This window comes from Silene latifolia, chromosome 2 (assembly GCF_048544455.1).
Source record: "Silene latifolia isolate original U9 population chromosome 2, ASM4854445v1, whole genome shotgun sequence".
Taxonomy (NCBI): Eukaryota; Viridiplantae; Streptophyta; class Magnoliopsida; order Caryophyllales; family Caryophyllaceae; genus Silene; species Silene latifolia.
In genome coordinates this window covers 92,960,587-92,980,374 of record NC_133527.1, presented here as the reverse complement: position 1 = coordinate 92,980,374, position 19,788 = coordinate 92,960,587, and the positions used below count along the sequence as shown (strand labels likewise).

At 37.8% G+C, this 19,788-nt stretch overlaps 2 non-coding genes across 2 annotated transcripts; both read right to left on the bottom strand.

Annotated features, from left to right (window-relative positions):
- Positions 1-8,527: 8,527 nt before the first annotated feature.
- Positions 8,528-8,634, bottom strand: LOC141645087 (small nucleolar RNA R71). The gene has a single exon (XR_012544680.1). It is a non-coding gene; the product is annotated as a small nucleolar RNA R71 (small nucleolar RNA).
- A 9,427-nt stretch (positions 8,635-18,061) lies between these two features.
- Positions 18,062-18,169, bottom strand: LOC141645147 (small nucleolar RNA R71). The gene has a single exon (XR_012544734.1). It is a non-coding gene; the product is annotated as a small nucleolar RNA R71 (small nucleolar RNA).
- Positions 18,170-19,788: the final 1,619 nt, after the last annotated feature.

Here is a 19,788-nt window from a genome sequence, read left to right as displayed (position 1 = left end):
GAAGGAATGTATTCAATACATGTCTTGAGTTTAGTAGATTCTTGCAATCCTAAGATAATGTGAAACTTAAGAGAGGGTCTTAAGTAGGACATCAATGAGTTAGAATCAACATTTTGATCATGTGATAAAACATTTCTCGATAAGTCGAGAAGTTGTGTTTATACATGGAGTTTAGTGGGAGTTACGGAAATTTCAATTAGTCCGATATGTGGATGACATATTGATCATTGAGAATGATTTAAGACTTTTGGAGTATTATAATACATCTTGAATATCCGGATTTATGAAGATAAATCCACATGATATTAGCATCAGTAAGAAGTCTTATGTTGATAAGATTCATGACTAGTTCAATTAAATTGAACATATTTGATTGATTCCATTTGCTTCCGCTGCCGGATCAATTAAATGAGTAATGATGTATAACACTTCATATGCTTTGAGTATGATGAATTGTTTTCAAAATCGAATTTAAGTAATCCTTGCCAAGTAAGCCATAAAGATTACCCTTAAGTGCATGCAGAAGCATTAAGGAAGTAAAGCAAAGTGTTTATGATGCAATTTTGTGTAAGGGTGTTACACAAGTGACAATTGACAATTGAGGTTGCGCATGGTTTCCGACAAAACCATAATCAAAACACATTAGGATGGTTAAGATACCATTGTGGCTAAGTTAATTAAGAAGTAGATTTTCTAGAATCGTTCTGGACAATAAAGAACAATAAGAGATATTTATAACGGAAATTGAGTACACTTGCAATCATGAGATGTTCAAGAGGATGAGTCCCACACACTTTGTGAAAACAAAGTGGGAGCTATTCTTAGGCTAGAGGACCTATGTCTTGATTGGATCTCGACACGTACTCAGAAAGTTTTGTGATGCAAATGTATACATTACAAAGGAAAACGAGTATGTAGTAAGGTTGAGTAAGGTACAAGAAGTTGATAAAACCTACTAACCAAAGCCTTCTCAAAGGCTAAACATGATGAGTCATGTCATTTCAATTGAATTGAAATGAACAACTACGTACAAGATCAAATTAGATTATAGAATATGAAATAGTAATCAGGCATTGACTATTCATATGTGATAATCACATTTGTCGTTCGAGTTTTACTTTAAAACTCTTTTATTATACTTTGTTACATCCAAACGGGTTGTGGAGACAATTGAACCCCGTTAAAGTGAACACGGATTAGCATTGTATTCGCCCATAGTCACTTATATGAGGTGACGTCTCGAAGTGACTAGAGTGTGATGCGATTGATGGCAAGTTCAAGTGCCATACAGTCATGTGAGATGACTAGTCGATCACATAGGCAGATTGTTAGGAACATTTTGTCGGGCCTTATGACCGCTTATAGTGTTCTGGCAAATTTATATAGCCTGGTCGTGGCGAGAGCTGCTATAGTATTCAAATGAGTCGATTCTTTTGACTAAAGACTATTCGCCTAAGATGGCACAGTTTCAGATTAACTTTGATTTGTGTTACTACGACCTTCGTAAATGGGGTCAAATGGGCATATTTTGGGTTATGATGGCTGTGGCTAGTCGAAGGGAATGAGTGCGATAGGAATTGTCCATCCCCTTGTCAGGGTTAAAACAATATCTCGGGGCCACTCGAGGAGTAATGAATTGGAAATGCGTGGCCACGCTCGGAAGGTATCCAGAGTGGATAAATCCGGTCAATCGTTATTCTCCGGATCGAGGAAACCATTCTTGATATGATCACTTGCAAGTACGACCGAAAGACACCTTGCATTGAGTGGGAGATAGTAATAGGACAAGAGAATTGGTGACGCACACTTGTCGAGGACAAGTGGGAGATTGTTGGGAAATGTGTCCTCAACAATAGTGCGATCACATGATTTAAATATCATTATTAAATCTCATTTTAAGAATACATGTGGGATGTAATATTTTACAGTCAACTGGTCCACACATATCGGTAATGATTGGCTGACTAGAGTTTGACATTACTGTCGTGCGACGGTGGTGATCAGTTGATCCCCTTAGGTCATACCTATAGGGAAATACTCTTAATTGATTATTTAATTAATCGTATACCGATACGAGTTAATTAAATTGCTTAAAATTGACGGATGATTTTGTGAGTATAATTTACGTAACTTATTGTAAATATGATTAAATGAGATACGGTCTGAGTAATCGAATTGTATCATTGCTCAGATGAAATTATTGTTTAAGGAAACAATTGAATTGAATGAATTATTATAAATACAATTTATTTTGATTTATAAATTGGTAAAATATTTTGGTACAAGTAATTATGAATTACTAAGTCGATTTTTTTGTATATGACGTATTTTTATTAATACGTTGATTTTTAATATGATAAAAATACATTGCATTGTAACATGTCATGTAACATGTAACATGTGACAAAATTGACAAATGACAAAATATAAAATGGACTCTCCATTTTATAAGTGCCGAAATATTAAGAGGGAGTTAGTGGAAATTGTGTTAATTGTTTAATTATAAACACAATGATGAAAGCTAGCTAGTAGGCATGCCAACCTAAGCTTTTGAGAAGAGCAAAATCTAAAGGCATTGGGCATGCTACCCAAGGCCATATTTTTCGGCCACCCTAAGGAAAGAAAAGGAGTTTTTCTTTTTCTAATTTATTCATTCATAGAATACAACAATTTTCTAGTGTAAGAAAATTAAAAAAATGCTCTCTACATCTTATGAGATTTCTAGAGAAATAAAATCACAAAATCCTCTTCTCTCTCAACCGAAATTTATGAGAGAACAAAAACATTTTGTGTCATATTTTTAAGTAAGACTAATAATAATACTAGATCACATTATTTTTAGTCTTTAAGATGTATTCCTTGGGTATATGCTTTTGGGAGGGATTCTACACTTGAATCCTTGTTCTTCCATTTGGAAAGCTCAAGAACAAGTGAGTAGGTGAACTCACTTGTGCCCATAAATCCGAATATCACATGGTGAGATATAGATTTTTCCATCTCTTTATTTAATGTTTGCATGCATAAGACCTTCATTAATTTTATGACAAATTAATTTATAAACATATATGAATATGTTAGTGTATATGAATCTACATTTCCTTCACAAACAACATAACTATTCGGTTTCACAAGTTACTAACTAACATATCTTATTCCACAAGTTACTAACTAATCAAAATCCATACAAGAAACACCAAAGCATTCCCCATACCACTCTATTCTACCTTAGTCATATATATACAAATATCACAACTCCTATCGCGTGTTACTACTACTAAGCCAAACATTAACATTCATCATGGTCATGTATATCCTCCACCTTATCCAACATACTATCCAACACTGTCCATTCAACTCAGTCATATCTTCATCCAACATGTGCATATGAAACAACAATAAACAAGTAGCGATCCCATGACACCCCATATGACGGGTTAAAAGCTGTAAGGGCAAGTTCGCGACTTTAGGACGTCTCCTAAGCCTTTGCATTAGCTCCTAACACCTTCTTTTAATACCCCGTAATTTAGTAGATTTGATATTAATAATTTACGCTTCATTGATAATAACTATTTACAACAGTTAATATATATATATATATATATATATATATATATATATATATATATATATATATATATATATATATATATATATATATATATATACACATAATGTAATTAAAGGACGGAATAATGAACTAACGTAATGAAGGAGTTGGGAATTGTTGAATTGGGCCGAGTGTGGTGGGCTACTCTTGTAACATGAGTTGGTTGAGTAAAGTCGGGATTTCGTAATTTATTTGTATTAAGCTAGTTTCCTAATAGAAGTACCATACCTTCTAATCTTACTATTAATACCCACCATAGACCTCTACCCGAATTATTATTCACAAATAAATCTGAGAATTACTCATTAAATAGAGGAAACGAGATCTAGAAGGAGAAAGAGGATAATTCTAGCTAGGAGAATTCTAGCTAGGAGACCGTGGTGGTTTCGTGGTGGTCAGAGATGAAGGTTTGCGGCGGTGGTGGCTGAAAGCACGCGAAAACAGGGGAGGTGGGGTTGTTGTTGCTGCTGTGATTCTTAACGGTGGTCGCGGCTGCTGCAGGAGGTTCAACGTGGTGAGGAGTCACCCCTGGAACCACCAAGGAGCAGCGGTTAGGCTGGTGGTGGCCAGAAGTGGTGTGCTTTGGTGTAGAGGGTGGTGACGGGTTGAATTGGTCATGGGTTGAAGGGGGTTGCTGTTGGGTTCAGTTAGGACATGGTGGCTGACCGTGGCTGGGTTACTGGTGGTTCTGGGTACGGTGGAGAATGATGGTGACCTGTAATGGTGGTGGTTATCGTAAATAGTAGTTAAACGTTGAGTTTGTATATGTCACATTTTCGGTATTAGTAGTGTCGTGGTAGTGTTTAGGGCGTGATATTTTCGGGTGCTGGTGGCGGTTTGGGTGGTGGTTGTTGGTTGTTCGGGTGCGTCAGGTTGCATGCTAGGAGGTGGCAGGCTTGGGTGGAGCTGATGGTGGCTATGGGAGTTGTGAAGGACGGGTTTGGGTGGGGTGTTGAAAATGGCTTTAACGTGTAGTATGGGGTATGTGTTGTGGTTGTTCTTACGGGTGCATGGTTAAATTGGGAATTTGGGTTTAATTAATAATAAAAGACGGGTATGCTTGGGATTTGACTTGGGTTTTTGAGACGGGAATTCACCAATGGTTTGAGACGGGATTTTATTTAATTGAATCGCATAATGTTTACATAATTAATATTAATATTATTTTTGGATTGCATTGAGTCGGGATCCCCCTTACTACTAAGAGAATAAAAATTCTCTTAATTTTCCCTCCAAAATGAACCAACCTTAATAAGGAAACAACTAAAACTTTCTTTTAATAAATTTTAATAAACTATTATTTTTTCCTTAAAATATAATCTTATTATAATTATACTCTAATCTTTTAATTAAATTCAAAATAATGATTTTTTTTATTATAATAAAATAAAGTTGATATAAACTGTAAATATAAGTTGCTAAATTTTTCATAATTCAATAATGATTACTTTAGAAAATAACTTAACACATACTTACTATTAGGTTCGTGACAAAAAAGTTCATTAAAAAAATTGGAGAGAATTATAAAATGAAACCCGTAGTTTTATGGTAAAAAAAAAAGTACTTTCATAAAAATATACATTTCATGCATAAGTTTACTCAATTCTCTTTGATTAGTTTTTCATTTCAATTTTTTTTTTTGTTTCATCTCAAATACAATGAAGTGAAATATTAAATATTAATGAGGTGTCGATTTAAATAGCACCTTAAAAAATAAATACTATATATATATATACCGCGCAGTGGCGTGGGATCTATACTAGTTAGTTAAATAATTATATAATCTATTAAGAAGAGTAGTAGGTAATTTTGTATGTGATTATTAATTATGTTAGGTGTTGGAATTTGTTGAGAAGCTTTATTTTGATTTATACATATTTGGATTGCATTTATTGGAGCTGCTTTGCTATACAGGTAGGAATTTCCTACTCAACTCATATGTTATTATTATGTGAACGTATATTGAATCGTGATGGATGACGAAATTAGTGTTAATATTCTGAATGAGTATTGGAGACGGAGTATATCTGTGATGTGACTCATATTTGAGAACATTTAGTCCCCGTATTAACCTCGTTCCTATGCTTTATAGCACTTATTTGGGTCATTCACTATCTTTAGTTTTCCATTATGCGTATTCTTTGAGGTTTTGTCTCCTTGGTAGGAAAGGATTGCTAACCTTGCATTTATGAGGCAAAATAGAGCTAAATGGATCGTATCTAATGACCAAGCATCAAAGAGAAGACCGACACTAGAGGCCTAAGTAGATAAATAAAGTAAAATGGGCAATGATGAAAGGATCCTTGCATGCCCAACATGATCCTTGTGGATTGTTGTGGAGCCAAACATAGGAAGCACTATGCCCGGGGTTCCGAGCGGCCCAAGCACAATCCGAGCATCCCAGAACACCAGGATCCGAGCGGTTTGACCCGAGGAAGAGCGGACCATGCAGCGGGGATCCGAGCGTCTCCTCCAGGATCTGAGCGGATCACAAGGCAGAACAACCTATGCCACAACACGAGACGAGCGGATCGAGGCAAGACTAGCAAGGAGGATCCGCGCATTTCCCTCGGGAGTAGCATTTCCTCAAGTTTTCTTAGGGTCTTAATAGTCATTTAAGCCCTTAGTAATCCTAATCCTTGTACCTAATCTTTAGTATAAATACCCCTTTGTACTACCTAGATTAGGAGGAACTCTTATGCTCTCTTAATCAATTCTTAATCCAATCTTAATACTCTCTTAATTTAGTAGTAATGCATGTCTCAATATTAATCACATCTTAATCTTTCCTTAATTTCTCCATTGTTCTTCCTTTTATTTGGGTAATTAGAAGATTATTTGGGTTTATTTGGAGGATTGACAACCTTCCATCAATCATCAAGTACTTCTATTATTCTTTGCTTTATTATTTGGAATCATCTTCATAGGTATAATATCTCTTTACCCTTGCTTAATTATTGTTAATCACTTTCATTTATTCATCATGTTTTGCTTTGTTAGTTTCATTGACAACCTTATTAGCATGCTAAACTTGATCATAAGTGAGTAGTTCCTTAGCTAGGGTTAATGAGGAATTAGGGGAAACAAACATGGGGATTTATCTATGCTTAATCTAATATGTTTTCATGATTAATTTGCTTGCTTGTTGTGATTTCAACATATGCACATGTTATGTTTGATGAAATACGAGCCTATGAATCCTTGCATTTTTTACCCTTCTCTTATCTCTTCAATGAGGCTTGTAAGATATAAACCAACTCGAGCCTCATTAGACCATGCATAATGTTGAATAAGAAGGATTAAGTCAACTTGTAGGTGTTGTACAGTCTAGACGACTCGGCTCCGGGACCCAAACCTTCTTAGGGATTATAAGATATACACTAACTCGATCTCATCACAACAATAAGTGCTTGCATCTAATTTAGAACATGTTTGTGTGATCAACTCCAATGAATCCTCTATGAACCCATGACACCCTAGTGCCTTTAATCAATTGTTTATAAACCCCTTTAATTGTTTTGCTTTGCTTTCATTACTTTACTTTCATTTTGTTGATTATTTTAGATTACACATCATCTCAACCCAAATTGTGACACCCTAAGACATAGCTATTTACAATTGATAATCCTACATCAATACCCGTCCCTTGGGATCCGACCTTTACTTAGCTCTTTACTAAGAGTAGTTTGTGAAGTTATAAATATTGTTTTGGTTGGTAGCTTTTGACGACGAGTTTTAAACCACACCAATGTGTATGCTAAGCTGTTGACGGAGCCGTATAACTAGATCATTATTGTTCATTGTTGTTGGTTACATATGGTGTGGTGCGATGGTTGTTCAGTCGAGCATAACACGGAGTGTTTTACTGCCAGTTGTGCATAACAAGTGATTGTTACTGCCAGTTGTGCATAGCAAGTAATTACTACTGCCAAATAGTTGAGCATAGTACGGAGGGTACTACTGCCAGGTGAGCATGGTACACAAGTCTTACTGCCAGTTGAGCATAGCACGGTGTTAAGGGGGTTGTGCTACTGCTAGTGACGTAAGTGAGTTGTACGGATGAAGTGGTGAGAATTCGAAGGATGTCTATTTTGGTTGGATTATTATTGTTGTTTGGTTTATTCCTACTCAACCTCGTGGTTATAAATATTGTTTTTGTTGGTAGCTTTTGACGACGAGTTTTAAACAACACCAAAAATGACGTCGTTGCCGGGGACGGTGTTAAATTGATTTGATTTTCATTAATTGTTCTTATTAGTTGTGTCTTTCTTTACCTTGGGGAAGTCAAACTCCTCAAGGTTGTTCTAATTGTTTTCAAGTTGTTTGATATTTTGCGTGACTAGGAGATCACAAGGTAATCCATTATTTATTGATCTTGAAATTGAAAGGACCTTAACCAACAATAGAAGAGTTGCTAGAGGAACTTCAAGAGTTGTAAGTATTGGAGAGATTGTGGACATACAACCAAATAACATTAAGTTCACCAACCCTTTTGCAAGAGAAGGAGAGGATAACCCAATACAAAACCCACCACAAAATCAACCCACAATGCCTAAATTTTCATCACATTCCGTACCAACCGAGGACAACCTACCAAATAGTACTCCTACACCACCACATTTAACAGGTAATTTCATTGCCAAATCCGCATTCATACAATTAGTTGAGAGAAGTCAATTTGGAGGGATGCCTAGCGAAGACCCTCATTCACATATGGAGACTTTTTGTGACTATTGTGATGCGATTTCTCAAACCGGAGTTACTCAAGACCAAATCCGATGGGTATTATTTCCTTTTTCTTTGATCGGTACCGCAAAGCAATGGTTGAAGAGCCTAGACAAGGCTACCCTTGGTATTGATTCATGGAAGAAGCTAGCACTTACTTTCTACAAGAAATTCTATCCTCCGGAGAAGACCAATATGTTGAGAGCCCAAATCACCGGGTTCAAGCAAAGGGATGAAGAATCATTGTATGAGGCATGGGAGAGATTTAAGGACACTTGTCGTTCTTGCCCACACCATGGACTTAGCGAGTGATTCCTTGTGCAATAATTTTTGAATGGTTTATATGAAGACTCCCGCAACATTCTCAATATGGGATCCAATGGGATGTTTACCGAAGTTGATGAACATCAAACATGGGTCCAAATCGAAAAGATGGCGGTTCATAATTCACAATATAGTAGGCCTCGAAAGGCCACTAGAGGAGAAAAGCATGAGGTAGATTCCATCACACAATTGGGTGCTCAACTAAGTGCTCACATTGACACCATCAATTTGAAGTTTGAGAAGGCCATGGCTAAGCTTGATGAAGCTTCCAAATCACCAAAACAACATGTTAATGCTATGGTGGCATCATCCTCAATTCCAAGTGGAGTATGTGAGAGTTGTGGAACTTTGGGACATGACCAAAGTGAATGTAGGGAAACAAATGAACAAGTGAATACATTCCAAGCATACATGAGTGGCACCCCTTATTCCAACTATTACAATGAGAATACCAAATTTCATCCAAATCTTTCATACAAGAGCCAAAATGTTCAAAACCCTCAACCAACATACACCACACCTCCAATGAGAAATCAAGCTCAAAGACCCTTTTACAACCAAAGTCAAAGTTATCAAAATCGACATTCATACAATCAAACCAATGACCAAGGCTTTGATGTTCAAAAAGGGGTCCTCCAAATGCAAAAGAACCAACAAGAATTTTTCACCCAAATGCAAAAACATAGCCAAGCCAAAGATATCACCATCAACAACATACTAGCTCACACGAAGATGTTGGAAACTCAAATGACCCAATTAGCATTTTCTAGCTCTCAAAGACAAAAAGGGCAATTACCACCTCAAGGTAATCCTCCAAGACATGAGACGGTGAGTGCCATCCATTTGAGAAGTGGTACAAGATATGAAGGGCCGAAGAGGCCAATTGATGAAGATGTTGTGAATTCTTGTGACAAGTAAAGAGTTGTGGAGAACTCTAAGGAAGAAGAAGAACCCACCACCAATGAAGTTTCAAAGAAGAAGAATGAAGAGAAGGCTAAGGAAAAAGAGCCTATTGTGATTAGACTTTCATTCCCAAGTCATCAAGCTAAGCCTAATTTGATGAACAACTTGGAAAGTTCATGGAAATTGTGAAGAACTAAGAAGTCTCAATCCCATTCACGGAATTGATCAATCGTGTTCCGGCCTATGCAAAGTACATGAAAGACGTTCTTACCAAGAAGAAATCCATCTGGAAGCTAGAGACTATTGCCCTTTACCAAAGTGAGTAGTGCTATTCTTCGAGGAAGTTCCCCTCCAAAACTCAAAGATCCTGGAAGTTTATCTATTCCATGCACCATTGGCGACACTACAATCAACAAAGCATTATGTGACCTTGGAGCAAGTGTAAGTGTCATGCCATACTCGGTATGCAAGAGGCTAGGAATGGGAGAACTCAAATGCACTAACATTACTCTTCAAATGGCAGATCGATCAACAAAAATACCTTTAGGGGTGTGCGAATATGTGCCCGTAAGAATTGGCAAATTCTTCATTCCGGTAGACTTTGTCAATGTAGACATGGAGGAGGATTCCAACATTCCTATCATCTTGGGAAGACCTTTCTTGCACACTGCAGGAGTGGTAATTGATGTGAAACATAGAGAGCTCACACTTGAAGTGGGGGATGAGACAATCACTTTTAATCTTGACAAAACGATGAGAGCTCCCCGACTATATGAGCCATGTTTCAAGATCGACCATTATAGCCGAGAAAGTGATAGGAAGAAGTTAGCATCTCAATGCAAATATCAAGCTATGGGTAAAGAATCACCACCCATATGAAAGAGTAAAGTGGATAACCCTCAAGTTGCTCTATCCGGAGAGCAAGGAAATTCCAACAATGAGAGCTTGAATGGCTCACCACCCATCATGACAAGTAAGAAAGAAGGCCTCATTGGCCATGACAACAAAGAAGAAGAGTTTCTTTTGTCGACACATGATACCATCAGGGATCAATCTAGTGAAGTTTGTGGTCTATGGGATGACGAATTTGATCCTTGTCATCCTCTTGACATAGGCCATTACCATAATGAAGAACACAATGTGCAAAGATCTATGAAAGATCTTTATGATGAAAATGAACAAGCCTTCAACTACTTCTACAAGGTGTTGAGCAACATCAACAACACCTTAGCTATGCCCCCTTGACATCTCATTCAAGAATGAGAGTTTGGTGGAGTCCTCCCTAAACCACCATTTGTAAATATTCTAACCTTTTAACTCGCATTTTATTTCTTGTATTGCATTTTTTTGTCATTTTTGGATTTACATTTCCGTGCTTTGATCAAGATTTTTGTTATGAGAGAAAGTGAGGGAGGTGTTTTAACGTGTTTTGATGTGTAGTTTTTGATCTAGTGTGGGGATAGCAAATGCCTAGGCAAACCGAGCCTTCATAGTGCACCCACTATGTTGAACAAAGGAAATAAAGAAAGGATGATACGGGAAAAGGAGATCCCCACGGGCAGAACTGAGCTCGTGGGTGTAGAGGAGAATCCGAGCGTCCCAGGAGGGAATCCGCTCGAGCTGGCTATAATCCGGGCGTTCCAGAGGAGCATCCGAGCGTCCTAGCTCTAGGACGCAGGTCTTGGGAGTGCTGGAATTGAAGAAAGGGGACTGTTATAAAATCTGAGCATAACATATTTAGGACACTCGTCCCAGGCCATAATCCGCTCGTCTTGTGAGCAATCTGCGCGTCCTGGCATGCTTCAGAATTTTAATTCCATGCTGTTTGTGAATCCGAGCATCCTCAGAAGAATCCGAGCATCCCCAGACTAGAATCCGCTCGTCTTGAGCAGGATCCGCGCGTCCCAGCACGGGCTGGAAATTTCAGCAGGTACTGGCTGAGGATCCGCGCGTCCCGAGTAGAAGCCGAGCGTCCCTCGCTGCTATTTAGCTATAACACGGGATTCAATATCCTCATCCCCAATTCATTTCTATCTTTTATAAACACAACACACATCCTGTCTCCCACAAAACCCTCAATCCCCTCATTCAAAAACACAATTTTCTCAACCAAATTCACCAAAATCAAAACAAAACTTCTTCAAATAAAAATTAAATCACTCCTTTATCAACAAAAGACCATCCAAACATCAAAATCCTCATAAATTGAATCGATTTTCTAGGGTTTGAAGGAAATTTCGAAAATCCGAAAATCGATTGGGAACTGATTGAAGCTTGAGGAAACAAAGAGCATTCAAGCACAACATTGTTTTTGTTGATACAAATTTGATAAGGAGAACAACATGGCAAGAACAAAAGGTGGAAATAAGGCACCCGAACCTTCAAATTTATCAAAAAGGCAACAAGCTCTTCTTGCCTCAAAGGCTATGGTAGTTGTACATCCAAGGGTGGAGATTCAAGAGATTGCAAATTCTATTGAGGAAGCTACACCTATTCTGGTCATTGAACAGTTGCAAAATTTTCCGGAGGTAACTTTCGTAACCGATTCTCATAGGAAAGCATTTGTATCCCTTACTAGGAAGACTATTATAGCTACCAAGTTTATATGTCAAGATGCCTTAAAAAAGTTGGGTGTGCTTGAAAGAACTAGGAAATTTTTCGAGTCCATGAAATTACTAACCCTCTTCGAAATGGAGGAATTGACCTACCCTACATTGACCATGGAGTTTGTAAGCTCCTTGAATGTGACTAAGGTAGAGGCTCGACAAAATGTTGAATTCCGCCTTGAGAACAAAGATAGACGAATGTCTTTGAGAGAGTTTGGAGAAGTGTTTGGTCTTTTAGAACACTATTATTATGAGAAAAAGCCTTTGAAATATGATGCCGCACCCCTTTGGAAAGCGATAACCGGGCGAATATTCGAGTGTTTTCGGAAGTGCCATGTTCTTTATGTTCACTATCCGGGCATTAGAGTATGGTACAAGTTTGTGGGCAACACTTTAATTGCAGGAAAAGGCACCAACCACTTTACCGAGCTAGATTGTGTCTACCTTGAATCCACCATGAACATCAATAGCAAGTTCACCAAAGAATACAATATCCTTCAACTTTTACTTGGTCGGTGGCTTGAAATTGACGATGGGAAAGATGGGGCGGCTTTTATTGTAAATGGAGGATTAGTGACGAGGTTAGCCAAGCATTTTAACCGAGATTTCAACAAAGATAACACATATAAAGCGGTTAAAGGGGGCAACCTCCTTGATTTGGCTACTATAATTAATAAGTTTCATTGGGTCAAGAATGATAATCTTGACAACAAGTTTGAGTGGCTGATCAAGGATGCTAAGTCCTTCATCTTGCCTAACAAGTTATGCCGCATCGCCGTTCATAGCCCAAACTACCTACTTCCCGTGTCCGATGAAGCCGAAGAGATTATAAAGCAGCATAGGGAATAAAATGCCAAGCCCTCCTCCTCCTCCATTGTGACTCCACCATATCCTTTTGCCTACCATGAATCCAAACCAAGTGACTCTAATGTTACGGTAGGCAACGACTACTTGACCCAACTATTGCAACATATGCATAAGGAAGCTCATGAAGATCGGGTCAATGCTTACCGTGCTCAATATCCGCCCCTCCTACATCTAGCTAGGCAAGGACTACTTGATCCTTCATGTCCTTTGCTTATTTGAGCGGATAGGGAAGTATTATTCCCAAGTACTTCTAGAGATGCTAACATGGATAGTCGAGTCGCTAGGGGGAAGGAGATTGTTGTAGTTGAGGATGGGGCAGGTAATGACTCTTGCCAAGAAGAAGAGGAAGAAGTGCAAAGTGCAAATGATGATGAGGAGAGTGGTGAAGCCTCCGGGTCAATTGAGGTAGATAAAGAAGAAGATGATGAGGAAGTTGATGAGGAAGATGATGATAGTGATGAGGATGTCGCCATGAGCAACAATTGAGGATTGACAAGCTTTTTGGAGGATGCCACATATTCCATTGTGAGTTTCCTACACCTCCTCTAGCTTTGTTTATTTCTCTTGTTTTCAAAAAAAAATTTAATCTTGATCATTTGTTTTGATTACTAGCAACATCTAAAGGACTCCCACCTCGGCTCCATTGAGGTGTCTTATTTTGTTCCCACTTTTGAAAATCCAAATTGACAAATTAGTTTCATACATTGTATACTTGTGCATGAACTTCCCTCTTTTTGACACTGGAAATGGTGTCTTACTCGGTTTGGGGATGTTCAAACACAAGGATTAGGAGTTAATCTAAATTAGCTCTCCAACCAATAAAATCATGCATCATATAGAGTAGAATAGATTGCATCAATTATATATATATATACATATATACATATATATATATATATATATATATATATATATATATATATATATATATATATATATATATATATATATATATATATATATATATATATATATATATATATATATATAACATATAAGTGTAGAAATCATGCATTCTTATTTAGCTTGCATAATTTCCTATCGTAATGGCCATTGAGGACAATGCCCATACTAGTGTGGGGATAGGAAATTCTAAATTGACTTTTAAAATAAAAAATGATAAAAATTGAAAAATTTGAAAACCACAAAAATATGTTCTTCTATTTCATAAAATCAAAAACCATAAAAATTTGAAAAATTGAAAAACCAAAAACATGTTCATTTCTTAGTAGTGTAGAATTATACATTGTGTATATACTTGTGTTTGTCTATCCTTCTATTACATTGGATTGAATACGCCACATCCGAGGCATGAGGAATATGAAGACCGCATGGTATGATCTTTCCAATCTTCTTTTTCCGCTCTATGTTAATGACTATGTGGCTTTATTTTGATTGATGCGGTACAAACCAATGTGATTCTAGGATTTGCATTTAGTTTATATGGCATACTAGTTGATAGAAGCATTTGCATTAGGTTTTATAAATATTAGTTGCATCATGGCATATAGTTGCATTATAGGAAATTTTTTGTGAAAACATCTACTTGGGAAACTTGACAAGTGTATATAAGGCCCTTGTAGATACTTTTTCTTCTTAAAACTTTGCTCATTAGAATGCTTCTAAAACACCCTAGGATGTGTCATGCTAGTATCCTTTGACCCATGGATTAAGGCCTAGTCAAGAGTACCTTGTGGTGTGATAACTCCTTGGCTACCGTTTATTCCAAGGTGACCCTTGAAACCATGCAACCATCTTCCACATCTATCACATTTTGTCAACAAAAAGGGAACGAGCACAAAAATTTATCAATTTGAGTTCAAGCATTGCAATGAAAATAAAAAAGTTTGCAAATTACATCAAAGAAAAGAGGAGTACAAAAATAAGAACTCCTATGCTTCAAATATAAGCACCCTCGCTACAAATGGGGTGGCTTTGAAAAAGTTCAAAAGAAAAAGAAAAAGTTAAAAATTGTCAAGTATTGAAATGCCAAACATCAAAGAAATGGCAAAAAGAAATTGTTCTCAAATGTCAAATGCCACAAGAAATTGGGGGGAATAACAACATCAAAAGTAAACTCCCATATGAAACTCAAAACCTATTGATCCCTTTTTCCATTAAAACCACTTTTGTGCATGGTAGAGAGGGGACGACCCTTCTTCTTGTCTCGGCAAGAGGGGGAATTCCGTGATCCTCCAGTGTTTCTAACACCATAGGGAGTCTACTCTTGACGAAAGCATTTAACGATTGAGGACAAAGGTACCCTAGCTTGACACAACTTGGAGGTGATTTATTGGTATCGTCCTAGGCTTAGTAGTTTGGAGAAACCGTATCTATGATGGAGTGTGTACCCTTAAATCGTTTCCCTTGTAGATAATTTCCGCCACTTAGATGAGGAAAATGGCTATTCTTTTGTAGATGCATCCATTACTTGCTTTTGTGTCCTTAATGCTTGGATGTATCGCCATTTTGGCAAGCCCCACCTTGTCTTGCAAGAAGGCATCCTACCTCATGTTTGTCTTGTTGTGAGTTGAAGGGGCGGAGTGAGACCCGCTAATTTTCTCATATCGGCTATATTAGTAGGTTAGTTTAAATAAAGGTCCTAGTTTTAGTCACTTCTTTACTCGGGACGAGCAAAGGTTCGGTTTGGGGGTGTTTTATGTGACTCATATTTAAGCACATTTAGTCCCCGAATTAACCTCGTTCCTATGCTTTATGGCACTTATTTGGGTCATTTACTATCTTTAGTTTCCCATTTTGCATATTCTTTGAGGTTTTGTCTCCTTGGTAGGAAAGGATTGCTAACCTTAAATTTATGAGGCGAAATAGAGCTAAATGGATCGCATCTAATGACCAAGCATCAAAGATAAGATTGACACTAGAGGCCTAAGTAGATAAATAAGGTGAAATGGGCAATGATAAAAGGATCCTTGCATCCCCAACATGATCCTTGCGGATTATTGAGGAGCCAAACATGGGAAGCACTCTGCCCAGGGATCCGAGCGGCCCGAGCACGATCCAAGCGTCCCAGAACACCAGGATCCGAGTGGCTTGACCCCAGGACGAGCGGGCCATGCAGTAGGGATTCGAGCGTCTCCTCCAAGATCCGAGCGGGTCACAAGGCAGAATAACCCGTGCCACAACACGGGACGAGCGGATCGAGGCATGACTACCAAAGAGGATATGCGCATTTCCCTCGGGAGTAGCATTTCCTCAAGTTTTCTTAGGGTCTTAATAGTTATTTAAGCCCTTAGTAACCCTAATCCTTGTACCTAATCTTTAGTATAAATACCCCTTTATACTACCTAGATTAGGAGGAACACTTATGCTCTCTTAATCAATTCTTAATCCAATCTAATACTCTCTTAATTTAGTTGTAATACATTTCTCAATATCAATCAGATCTTAATCTTTCCTTAATTTCTCCATTGTTCTTCCTTTTATTTGGGTAATTAGAAGATTATTTGGGTTTATTTGGAGGATTGACAACCTTCTATCAATCATCAAGTACTTCTATTATTCTTTGCTTTATTATTTGGAATCATCTTCATAGGTATAATTTCTCTTTACCCTTGCTTAATTATTGTTAATCACTTTCATTTATTCATCATGTTTTGTTTTGTTAGTATGATTGACAACCTTATTAGCATGCTAAACTTGATCATGAGTGAGTAGTTCCTTAGCTAGGGTTAATGGGAATTAGGGGAAACAAACATGGGGATTGATCTATGCTTAATCTAATATTTTTTCATGATTAATTTGCTTGCTTGTTGTGATTTCAACTTATGCACATTTTATGTTTGATGAAATGCGAGCCTATGAATCCTTGCATTTTTTTTATCCATCTCTTATCTCTTCAATAAGGCTTGTAAGATATAAACCAACTCGAGCCTCATTAGACCATGCATAAAGTTGAATAGGAAGGATTAAGTCGACTTGTAGGTGTTGTTCAGTCTAGACGACTCGGCTTCGGGACCCAAACCTTCTTAGGAATTGTAAGATATACACTAACTCGATCCCATCACTACAATAAGTGCTTGCATCTAATTGAGAACATGTTTGTGTGATCAACTCCCATGAATCCCCTATGAACCCATGATACCCTAGTGCCTTTAATCATTTGTTTACAAACCCCTTTAATTGCTTTGCTTTGCTTTCATTACTTTACTTTCATTTTGTTGATTAGTTTAGATTACACATCATCTCAACCCAAATTGTAACACCCTAAGACATAGCTATTTACAATTGAGAATCCTACATCAATACCCGTCCCTTGGGATCCGACCTTTACTTACATCTTTACTAAGAGTAGTTTGTGAAGTTATAAATATTGTTTTGGTTGGTAGCTTTTCACGACGAGTTTTAAACCACGCCAAAAATGGCGCCGTTGCCGGGGACGGTGTTAAATTGATTTGATTTTCATTAATTGTTTTTAGTTGTGTCTTTCTTTACCTTGGGGAAGTCAAACTCCTCAAGGTTGTTCTAATTGTTTTCAAGTTGTTTGATATTTTGCATGACTAGGAGATCACAAAGTAATCCATTACCTATTGATCTTGAAATTCAAAGGACCTTAACCAACAATAGAGGAGTTGCTAGAGGAACTTCAAGAGTTGTAGGTATTGGAGAGATTGTGGACATAAAGCCAAATAACATTGAGTTCACCAACTCTTTTGCAAGAGAAGGAGAGGATAACCCAATACAAAACCCACCACAAAATCAACCCACAATGCCTAAATTTTCATCACATTCCGTACCAACCGAGGAGAACCTACCAAATGGTACTCCTACACCACAACATTTAACCGGTAATTTCATTGCCAAATCCGCATTCATACAATTAGTTGAGAGAAGTCAATTTGGAGGGATGCCTAGTGAAGACCAAATCCGATGGGTATTATTTCCTTTTTCTTTGATTGGTACCACAAAGCAATGGTTGAAGAGCCTAGACAAGGCTACCCTTGGTATTGATTCATGGAAGAAGCTAGCACTTGCTTTCTACAAGAAATTCTATCCTCTGGAGAAGACCAATATGTTGAAAGCCAAAATCACCGGGTTCAAGCAAAGGGATGAAGAATCATTGTATGAGGCATGGGAGAGATTTAAGGACAATTGTCGTTCTTGCCCACACCAAGGACTTAGCGAGTGGTTCCTTGTGCAATAATTTTGGAACGGTTTATATGAAGACTCCCGCAACATTCTCAATATGGGATCCAATGGGATGTTTACCGAAGTTGATGACAATCAAACATGGGCCAAAATCGAAGAGATGGCGGTTCATAATTCACAATATAGTAGGCCTCGAAAGGCCAATAGAGGAGAAAAGCATGAGGTAGATTCCATCACACAATTGGGTGCTCAACTAAGTGCTCACATTGACACCATCAATATGAAGTTTGAGAAGGTCATGGCTAAGTTTGATGAAGCTTCCAAATCACCAAAACAACATGTTAATGCTATGGTGGCATCATCCTCAATTCCAAGTGGAGTATGTGAGAGTTGTGGAACTTTGGGACATGACCAAAGTGAATGTAGGGAAACAAATGAACAAGTGAATTCTTTCCAAGAATACAAGAGTACCACCCCTTATTCCAACTATTACAATGAGAATACCAAATTCCACCCAAATCTTTTATAAAAGAGCCAAAATGTTCAAAACCCTCAACCAGCATACACCCCACCTCCAATGAGAAATCAAGCTCAAAGACCTTTTACAACCAAAGCCAAAGTTATCAAAATCAACTTTCAAACAATCAAACCAATGACCATGGCTTTGATGTTCAAAAAGCGGTCCTCCAAATGCAAAAGAACCAACAAGAATTTTTCACCCAAATGCAAAAAGATAGCCAAGCCAAAGATATCACCATCAACAACATACTAGCCCACACCAAGATGTTGGAAAATCAAATGAGCTAATTAGCATCTTCTAGCTCTCAAAGACAAAAAGGGAAATTGACACCTCAAGGTAATCCCCCAGGACATGATACGGTGAGTGCCATCCATTTCAGAAGTGGTACAAGATATGAAGGGCCGAAGAGGCCAATTGATGAAGATGTTGTGAATTCTAGTGACAAATAAAGAGTTGTGGAGAACTCTAAGGAAGAAGAAGAACCCACCACCAATGAAGTTTCAAAGAAGAAGAATGAAGAGAAGGCTAAGGAAAAAGAGCCTATTGTGATTAGACTTCCATTCCCAAGTTGTCAAGCTAAGCCTAAGTTTGATGAACAACTTGGAAAGTTCATGGAAATTGTGAAGAATTTAGAAGTCTCAATCCCATTCACGGAATTGATCAATCATCTTCCGGCCTATGCAAAGTACATGAAAGAAATTCTTACCAAGAAGAAATCCATCTGGAAGCTAGAGACTATTTCCTTTACTAAAGTGAGTAGTGCTATTCTTCAAGGAAGTTCCCCTCTAAAACTCAAAGATCCGGGACGTTTCTCTATTCCATGCACCATTGGCGACACTACAATCAACAAAGCATTATGTGACCTATGAGAAAGTTTAAGTGTCATGCCATACTCGGTATGCAAGAGGCTAGGAATGGGAGAACTCAAATGCACTAACATTACTCTACAAATGGCGGATCGATCAACAAAATTACATTTAGGGGTGTGGGAAGATGTACCCTTAAGAATTTGTAAATTCTTCATTCCGGTAGATTTTGCCATTGTAGACATGGAGGAGGATTCCAACATTCCTATCATCTTAGGATGACCTTTCTTGTACACCGCGGGAGTGGTAATTGATGTGAAACAT